The sequence below is a fragment of the Dinoponera quadriceps genome, unplaced genomic scaffold, assembly GCF_001313825.1.
Source record: "Dinoponera quadriceps isolate SergipeBrazil2010 unplaced genomic scaffold, ASM131382v1 scaffold698, whole genome shotgun sequence".
In the NCBI taxonomy this organism is placed as follows: domain Eukaryota; kingdom Metazoa; phylum Arthropoda; class Insecta; order Hymenoptera; family Formicidae; genus Dinoponera; species Dinoponera quadriceps.
The window spans coordinates 28,182-38,503 of NW_014554965.1; positions in this window are offsets into that span (position 1 = coordinate 28,182).

Consider the following 10,322-nt stretch of genomic DNA (forward strand, 5'->3'; position numbering starts at 1 on the left):
ATATATATATATATATATATATATATACCAGGTATATGCATAAGTTTTTTCTACATATATATATATACATATATATATATATATATATATATACCAGGTGTATGCATAAGTTTTTTCCGGTATATATATATATATATATATATATTTTTCGCCAGAACCCACTGCTAATATCAGAACATTCTTTAATCTGCCTTCAAACAGGAGCTAAATATTCATTTATGCAATAAGTTTTGATCATAAAATCAATTAACTATCTCTGTAAATATTCTCAGAAGGCCCAGCTCTGGAACAAAAATGAATATATTAATGTATTTTGATCATTTTTATCGCCAAATTCCATACATGTCGGACGTCGTGCCTTTGTCTTTCGAATAATGGCGTTTTAGTGATGAATCATTCCCGTTCCATTCCTGAAAGTCGCGTCGATATTAATAATCGCATAATTGAAACGCCGTTACATAGCGATGACAGTGACATTCTTACGTAGCACAACTCTTCCTGTCGCATATTTTTATCGTTGGTGACCACTCTCGACCGCCGATGCAAATCTGGGTATCCAGCGGGACGCCGGAATAAATATTCTCTTTCACAAATACATCTCGCGCGCGCCAAAGCGTCGGCGACACGTGTACGCGCGCTGTGTGCGGTATTGCGTCGGCTTTCATACAGCCGAATTCTAAATATGGAAATAAAGTATTTATAATTTGCAATAGCGCACCGGAATATTTGTAACATTGCACTGCTCTAAATATGGAAATACACATGGCGACATATTAAACACGCACCTTGCAGTATCACTTCGCGATCTTCCTTCACCCCTTCTCCCACTAAAGCTTTAAAATTTTCCTCCAGCTTGTCGATTTCAATTTAAAGTTGTAGATGAATCGATTCCACGGAGTCAGTGCAATCGCGTAAGCCAAAAACAGCAGGAAGGTTACCTTTGATTTTTTAACCATTTAACCACGTGAGCGGTACGTGTGAAATACTGCGAGCCCATATCCATTCTACAGGGTCTTCCATTAAAAGGTTTTATTTCTTATTTCGCGGCATTTTTTACTTGTCACAGATGGATGCATCATATTTGACAGCTGTCTAGTAAACACCACGCTTAATAACAATGCATCGATATTTGCTTGAGCAATACATAGTAATAATGAAAATTTATTACAAATATGGTGAAAATTTTGTGGAGACGGCACACAAAACCCGTACCAGTTTCGGTCGCAGAGAAGCGGCTTCTCGTCTAACAATTGTGAATTTAATCTATAAATTTGAATGTCTCGTCCAGTTTAGTAATGTTAAGATCTCAACCCGTTCTCGCCCAGCTAGATCAACCGGGTACATTGCTGGTGTGTGTTTCTTCGGAAACGAAGCCGGTGCTCGTCATAGTCAATAGGTTGCGCTACCGAAAGATGCTGACAGACATTTTCGATCAGAAATTGAAGAACTAAATTTGGATGATATTTATTTTCAGCAGGATGGGGCTACGTATCATGAGCCTTGGAACGATTGCGTAATTACATGAGAAGTTCCTTGGATGTGTCATTTCGCGTAACAGAGATTTCAATTGGTCACCTAGATCAAGCAATTTGATACCGTTGGACTTCTTCCTCTGGGATTATGTGAAGAATAAGATTTACACCAAAACTCCGTAAACGATTTAAGAACTCAAAGACAATATTCGAACTGTTATGACGAAATTGAGCCGCAATTGTGCGAAAGCGTGATGGAAAATTTCCTCAAAAGAATGATCATTTGCAAAAAAAGTCGAAGCGGTTATTTGGATGATATTATGTTCTACGCGTCATAGAATCTGTACTTTGGATTAGAATAAATACTTTACAACTTTTTCAAAAATAAATTAATGTTTTTATAAATTTAAAATGAAACCTTTTAATGAAAGACCCTGTATAAATGGTACGTGCGTATTCTATTGCGCGAACTCATGCGTCAGAAAGAACTCGCCAAATTTCTTCACTAAAAATATATTAACATGTTCGCTACCAGGGTCTGAGAAGAAAATCTTGTACCACAGCCTATGGTGTTTTCTATTAGAATATGTCCCCAATTGACATTGGTCTTTTTAGCATATATTTATAACATAAAAATGTAATTATCTCTTGACCAAGGACATTCTACATCTATTTTATTATTTTATAATTCAACAATACTGTTCATTTCCAAATTTATTGCAATACGTTATCATAAATTGATAAAGAACACGCATCGCACATCTGCGGCTGTGGGCTCAGATACAAGAATCGGAATGTCGCATATATGCGGCTGTAGTAGCGAACGTGTTAATAAACCTAAAAAGTCACTAATTATATGTTTACGATATCAAATAATATTGGGTTGGCAAATAAGTTCGTTCGGTTTTTTAATCGGAGTAGGTTTACTCGTTCTGCTATCTCTTTTCCACAGCGCTATCGCACAACGCACTTGCGCAGCTGAAAAGCGACGTTCCACCTAACCTATTTGTAAACATACGCCGGTTAATACTAGAGTATTGTACGTACTTCACGGTTGCAAATATGGAAGAAAAGAACGTCCATTTTCGCCATATTTTACTTTTTTATTTCAATAAAGGCAAACGAGCTGCGGAAGCTCATAAGAAGATTAATAATGTGTATGGGGAAGATGCTTTAACAGAACGTGTGTGTCAAAAATGGTTTGCCAAATTCCGTTCTGGAGATTTTGATGTCAGTGACGCGTCCCGTTCTGGCCGTCCAGCAGAGATTGATTCAGCTGTAATAAAGAATACGGTCGACAAAAATCCATCGCAAACAGTATGAGAGATTGCTACGACACTTAATATATCCCCCACAAGTGTAGAAAACCATTTGCGTCAGTTGGGAAACGTTTCTGGCCTCAATGTTTGGGTGCCGCACGAATTGACCGAAGCCAACTTAACCGCTCGCATTTCCATCTGCGACGCGCTGCTGAAACGCCAAGAAAACGAACCATTTTTGAAACGATTGGTTAAGGGAGATGAAAAGTAAATCGTCTACGATAACGTAGTACGTAAAAGATCATGGGGAAGCAGCAGTGAACCACCACAAACAACCTCGAAGGCAGGATTGCACCCGAAGAAAATTATGCTCTCAGTGTGGTGGGATTATAAATGTATCATTTATTATGAGCTCTTACCATCAGGTAGGACGATCGATTCAACTGTATATTGCTCCCAATTAACGAAATTGAATCAAGTAGTACGTTCGAAACGTCCAGAATTGGCAAATCAAAAAGTCGTCTTCCACCTCGACAATGCCAGACCCCATACTTCATTAACTACTCGGAACAAATTGTTAAGGCTTGGCTGGGATGTTTCGCCTCACACTCCTTATTCACCGGTACCCACTGATTATCATTTGTTCCGGTCGCTGCAAAATTCTCTGAAGGGGAAAAACTTTGCTAATAATGAAGCTGTTAAAACGCAACTGGATCAGTTTTTTGCCGGTAAACATCAGGCGTTTTATGAATGTGGGATTATAAAATTGGTAAAAAGATGGCAACATATCATAGAAAAGAATGGTAAATACATTATTGATTAGTACATATTTTGTATATTAAATAAATTGTATATTATACCAGTCAAAAAAACCGAACGAACTTATTTTCCAACCCAATATGAATTTTATGTTAAAATTAAATAATTTTCATTCCTCGATACATTGTTTTCTGTTTAGTACGCACCTTCATTTAGTTTGTTTTATTATATTTATTTTTTCTACATTGGTTTGAAGACTAAGAATATGTTTCATAATAATTTTTGTAATATTTGTTAAAATAAATATGAAAAACAAAAAAAAAATTTAATATTCCATCGCTATAGCTTCCTCGTCGCACATTTCGAGGTCGTGATTCACATTATTAGCAAGTGCACAAAGGTAAACAGCGCTTATAATTTTCGAAAATATTGTTACGCTCGCGCGGGGAAATAAAACGAGACAACGTTAAAAGGAAAACAACTTCAACTATATTTGCTATTTACAAGGAAGCACGCGTAACTCGCAGGTTCAAGCTCGCTCTTTCGTTAAAGACTGTCGCGCACGTCACAACGACTCGACTGCCCCAGAGAGAATCTCTCTAACCCGTTGTTTATCAGTCAACGCTGATCATCTGTTGTTTACGACTCGTTGCCAAGAGAATTAGCTGTATGTTCAGGGCGTTAAAAGCGCGGGCATCATGACACGGGCGTAATAATATTTATTAAAATTTTAGTAGACTTAACAAGAAACATTATGAAAGCATAATCATAGTTCCCAAAGCAACGTAAAAGAAAGGAATCTAATAAAAGAAATTAAATTAAAGTGCGTATTAAACAAGAAACACTACATCGGGAATTTAAAATTATTTAATTTTGAGATAAAATTCATATTCCTTGACATCGAAAACATGAAATAAGTGATTTCCAAGAATTCAATAATATATTTTCGGCGAAGTAGTTCTTTCGCGAAACAAACTAAAAGAAATAAGGCGAGTTCTTTCTGACGCAAGAGTACGCGCAACAGTGCGTACGTGTCATTTATGGGACGGACATGGACGCGCAGTATTACGAGTATGACACACAAGTGGTTAAGATCTATATTATATTTTACTTTGAAACTTTTTATAAATATTGATTTCTTGCCAAAATTACCTTAAAATCTTATGGAAAATTTATAAAAAAAAAATATTTATTTTATGTATGTGTCGGAAACCAACGACCACGTTTGAGACGGGGTTTAAAAAGTTAAGGAGATGCCAAAGTTAATAAATTTAATAAATGTCGATCACGTAGAAGCGATCCACAAAATTTTATTATTGGGGCTTGAATTAATTCTTGCTGTTGACTAATAGAAGTCAGTAGTTGTGCTATTTCAACATGACCGAAAGTGACTGTTGGTGTATATGAAAGTACTGTCAATAGATTTTAATAATCAGTGTGTGACATTATATTGTAGTGCAAAGAACGTAATTTTTTATCGCATTGAAAATGTCGGGTTTCATACCAAAAAGAGCATTTGCGGGAAGCATTATTTTTCTGCTTTTGTCCCAAGAAATCTGCTGCAAAAGTCATAATTTGGTAGTGGAGACTTATGGGGACCATGCTCTATCTGAAACAACTTGCAAAGACTGGTAAAGACGATTCAAAGAAGACAACGATTTTGACGTGAGTGATAAAAAGTGCCCTGGTCAGCTGAAAAAGTTTGTAGTTGGAGAATTGGAGGTATTATTGGAAGAAGATTCAAGTCAGATGCTCAAAGAGTTGTCGAAAATACTAAATGTTGATGAGTCAACCGTTAGCAAACGTTTATAAATAATGGGATTATTCCAGAAGCTAAGAAACTGGGACTCACATGAATTGAGAGAAAGATACATCGCAAAATGTTTAACCATTTTTGCTTTGAATTGTTGCTTTAAAGATAAAAACGGAAGTTGTTTTTGCATTGAAATGTGACTGGCAATGAAAAATGGATTTTTTACGACAATCCTAAGTGCAAGACATCATAGGTGCGTCCCGGCGAACCATTAACATCAATGCCGAAACAGGATATTTGTGGAAAGAAGGTTATGCTGTGCGTTTAGTGGAATCAAGTCGGTGTAGTGTACTACATGGGCTGAAAAGTCCAGGGATTTTTAATGAAAACAAGCGTTTTTTGGGCAAAGTTATATTTATTCCTCAACATAGTTGCCTTCTAGTGCGATGCACTTGGTATAGCGATTTTCCAACATTTCAATGCCCTTTCTGTAGTACGAAATGTCCAAGCCTTCGAAATACGCCTTGGTTTCCGCGACGACTTCTTCATTCGATTTGAATCTCTTTCCCTGGAGCCACCGCTTGAAGTTTGGGAACAGATAATAGTCGCTGGGGGCTAAATCTGGAGAATTCGGCGGGTGAGCAACCAATTCGAATCGTAATTGGTCCAATTTGGCGATCGCTTTCAAGGACGTATGTTATGGTGCGTTATCGTGATGATACAGAACATGTTTTCTTCGCCATATGGGGCCATTCTTTCTTTATTCCATAGTTCAGTTTGTCCAATAACGCTGCATAATACTCTCCCGTAACTGTTCTTCCCTTTTGCAGGTAATCGATGAAGATTATGCCATGCCAAAACCTTCCCGGCCGAGAGTTGGTCTTTTGGCCGCTTTGGTCGGCTTTCGTGGCTTTTCAGCCACTCTGCAGAATGCCTATTGGACTCAGGCGTATGGTAATGGATCCACGTTTCATCCATCGTCACAAAACGTCGAGAAAAGTCCGCTCGATTACGCTGCAACAACGCCAAACCGGCCGTTGAATCATAAACGCGCTGCTGTTTTTGGTCAACGGTCAGCAAACGCGGCACCCATTGCGCAGATAGCTTTTTCATATCCAAAACATCATGCAAAATGTATCCCACTCGTTTTTTTGAGATACCAACGGCCTCAGCTAACTAGCGCAACTTCACTTTACGATCACTCAAAATAATTCGATGCACTTGCTTTACGATTTCCGCATTCGTAGCTTCTTTTGGTCTTCCAGAGCGATGTGCGTCTTCGGTGCTTGTACGACCCATTTTAAATTAATTAAACCATCGATAAACTATTGTTCTCGAAGGAGCAGATGTGGGATAACATTTCTTCAACCATTTCATTGAATGTTCAGTAGTTTTTCCCATCAAAAAACAATGTTTAATCAATATGCGATATTCCTGTTTTTCCATTTTTGTTTACGAAGCCGAAAGTAGCGATACTTAAACGACTGTAGCTTGTAAACGAATGAACGAAATGTCATGAAACTTTACACATAAACTAGTGACAGATGAACCTCTCGAATTAAATCATGTTCATTTTCTAGTGGCGCCACCTACTGAAAAATCCCGTGACTTTTCTGCCCATGTAGTATTATGAGCTGCTGTAACTGAGTTAAACCATCAATGCTGAACGCTACCAATGACAATTACTCAATTTGCATCTAGTACTTAAAGAAAAACGTCCGCAATACGCCAAAAGACATGAAACAATATTCTTCTCCATGACATTGCTAAACCGTATGTAGCAACATTAGTAAGGGAAATCTTGGAGGCACTTTCATGGGATAATTTACCCCACACACCCTATTCACTAGGCGTTGTTCCTAAAGATAACCATTTGTTTCTGTCGATGCAGCATGACTTTTTTGAGCAGCATTTTAGTTTTTTCGAAGATATAAAAAATGGCTCGATGACTGGATTGTCTCGAAAAAATCTGAATTTTTCTATCACGGAATCCATGTGTTACTCGAAAAGTGAGAAAAGTTTGTAGCTTCCGAAGGATAATACTTTGAATAAAATATAAGGTACCATTCATTTGAAATAAACATGAGTTTTTGAAGCAAAAGTGGACAAAAATTAATTGAAGCACTTAATACGAGGGCAAATCAATAAGTACCCGTGTTTGAAGACAGTCAGCGTTGCTGATGCAGTTTGGCAATACCATCGTGTACTACCATCTTTCAAACGACGCTATACAAAATTTCAAAATAATTCATGCGATAGTTTTGATTTGACAGCAATTTGTTGTGACCGTATTTGATGTTTTTTGATACAATAGAAAAAGAGCAATATTGATCAGTAACTGGCTTTTTATTTTTGGGTGGAAAATCGTGCGAAGAAATAAAAACAAAGTTGGATGCCGTCTATGGAAATCCATTACCATCCGTGATAACGTCAGATATTGGTTTAATGAATTCAAATGTGGTCGTTCATTTGTTTTTGATAAGGAAGGCCCAGGCTGCCCTGCAGATGTGGTTACTGAGGAAATCGTTGAAAATATCCACGATATGATTTTTGCTGGTTGCCAAACGAAAGTGCGTGAAGTAGCAAGGCCGTAAGCGTGTCGTAGGGAACGGCATTCAATATTTTGCTTGAAAACTTGGGAATTAAAAAGCTGTCGGCCTGATGGGTGCCACGATTACTCAAGGTGAACAATAAGCGGATGGGTCTATCATTTTCGAAGCAGAGTTTGGAGGTGATTAAGCGCAATCCGCAAGAGTTTTTGCGTCGAGTTGTAACCGATGATGAAACATGAATTCATCACTACACGTCGGAAACCAAGGACAGTTGAAACAGTGGATTTCACCCGGCGAATATACTCCGAAGACGGTCTTATCGGCCGGAAAGATGATGGCCACTGTTTTTTGGGATGTGCAAGGCGTGACCTTTATCGACTATTTAGAGAAGAGGAAAATTATTACGGGGCAGTTCTATGCTGATTTATTGGGCCGATTTGATGTTGAATTGAAAGAAGATCGGCCCCATTTGGCGAAAAAAATATTATTTTACCACGACAATGCATTGGCTCACTCCTCCGCAGTCGCCACAGCCAAACTGGTCGAATTGCGCTAAGAATTGCTGCCGCATTCACCGTATTCTCTGGATTTGACCTTCTGCGACATCTTCCTGTTTTCAAACTTGAAAAAATAGTTCAGTGGAAAGAGATTCACGTCGATTGAACAGGTCATCGCCGAAATAGAAGCCTATTTTGCAGAGTTCGACATATTGTATTTTTCAGAGAAGTTAGAAAAATGGCATGTGCGTTGGGAAAAATGTATCCTCCTAAAAAGGTATTATGTTGACATCTAAAAAAAATTTTTGTGAAAAATTGGTGTCTTCATTACTAACACGGGTATTTATTGATTTGCCCTTATATTTTATTAAAATAATTCGGACACGAATAACGGGTGAAGCCTGTTGGTTCATTTAAGATCACGAATTTACGTCAATTAATTATTTAACAATTTATTTAAAAAATACATTTGGTCTTATGAAAAGTTTTTATAATTTATAGGATGAATTACAAAAATTTACCGAAGAAAAATTGAACAAGGTATTGCATATGCTAATAGAATAAAAGCAAACGGAAAAATATCTTTTTTACGGGTGGACACAACGCATTTCTAGGCCTGGACTAGCAAATGTTCATTACAAAACTTCATTAATGGAAGATTGTGCGGATGCTTTATTAAGGGTCTCAAGTCTGAAATAGAAGAAAGAATAAAAAGAAATTTATACTTAGCTGCAACAATAAATGAAGCTTTAAGATTCGAAAGGGAATTACAGGAAATTAGTGAAATATGAGCGAAAATTTCTTATCAATTGAAAGCTTTTGTAAAATTTGTTGGAAAACTGGTAATGCTACGGAAAAAACTTGTAATGCTACGGAAACGTGTCGATTATACTTACAAAACACAATAACTTCAAATTTAGTTAATGAAATTTTAATATATTTAATTTGTAAGAAATGCGTTCTAAACGCTGTTAAATGTCGATTGAGGGACCCTACTGTCCGAAACTCAGTCAAAATCGTACAAAATAATGTAGTCATTTGTCAAATATGCTCTAAACTTGGCCACACAGCTAAAAATTGTTTATTTAATAATTAGTCTAATATTATTTGCCAGAATTGTGAAAGGTTCGGCCGTAGTTTACACGAATGTTGAAGCAATTCATTCCATAATAATAATATTGTTATTTGTACAATATGTAATAAGACCGGACATAATGCCAAAAATTGTTGCTTCAATAATAATCGTAATTCCGGGTTCAGTAATGAAATTTGTCAATTGTGCAATCGACATGAGCACCAAACATCTCAATGTTGAATAAAGTTGTTCAATTACACAAATCACTCAACTCATAGTTCATAGATTATACCATATGCTAATTATGTAATAAGATAGGGCATAAAGTTAAAGAATGCTACGTCAATCAGAACATAAATGATGATTCTAATAAAAAATCTGAAGTAATGAATATTCAATGTGAGTATTGCAAAGAAATAGTCCGCTCAATCGAATATTGCGTACGAGTTTAAAACAACTGTACAAATCAAAGAAATGATCAAAAAATGGCGGAAATAATTGCGGATGAGAAAACTAAGAAGGAAACGCATCCTGTTATGTTGATACAAAAAGAAAATCGTAATGAATCACATATGTATGGTGAAATTCAAATAAATTTGATGCAAAGAGCTAGTACTTCATCTAATCAAATAAATAATGTTGTAAAAGATAAACGTTTAATAAATATTTTCCAACATCGCAGAAAGCAAATCTCAAATCTCTATACCGCCTAATTATGATACCATTAATAATGAGGGAGATAATTCAAAATTTTCTCACCTTATTTCAATTAAAACTTCGAATGAGCGATTAAGAAGAGTCTCACAATTTTTAGTTGGACAGTTAGAAGTTACAAAATCTAAAAAACTGGATGTAAACCCTGAATATGAAATTCCCAATAAAAGGTTAAATAAAAATCATGAAGAAGGTGCCTAAACTTCCTGTGAAAATTCTAATATTGAAAAAATTAAAAATC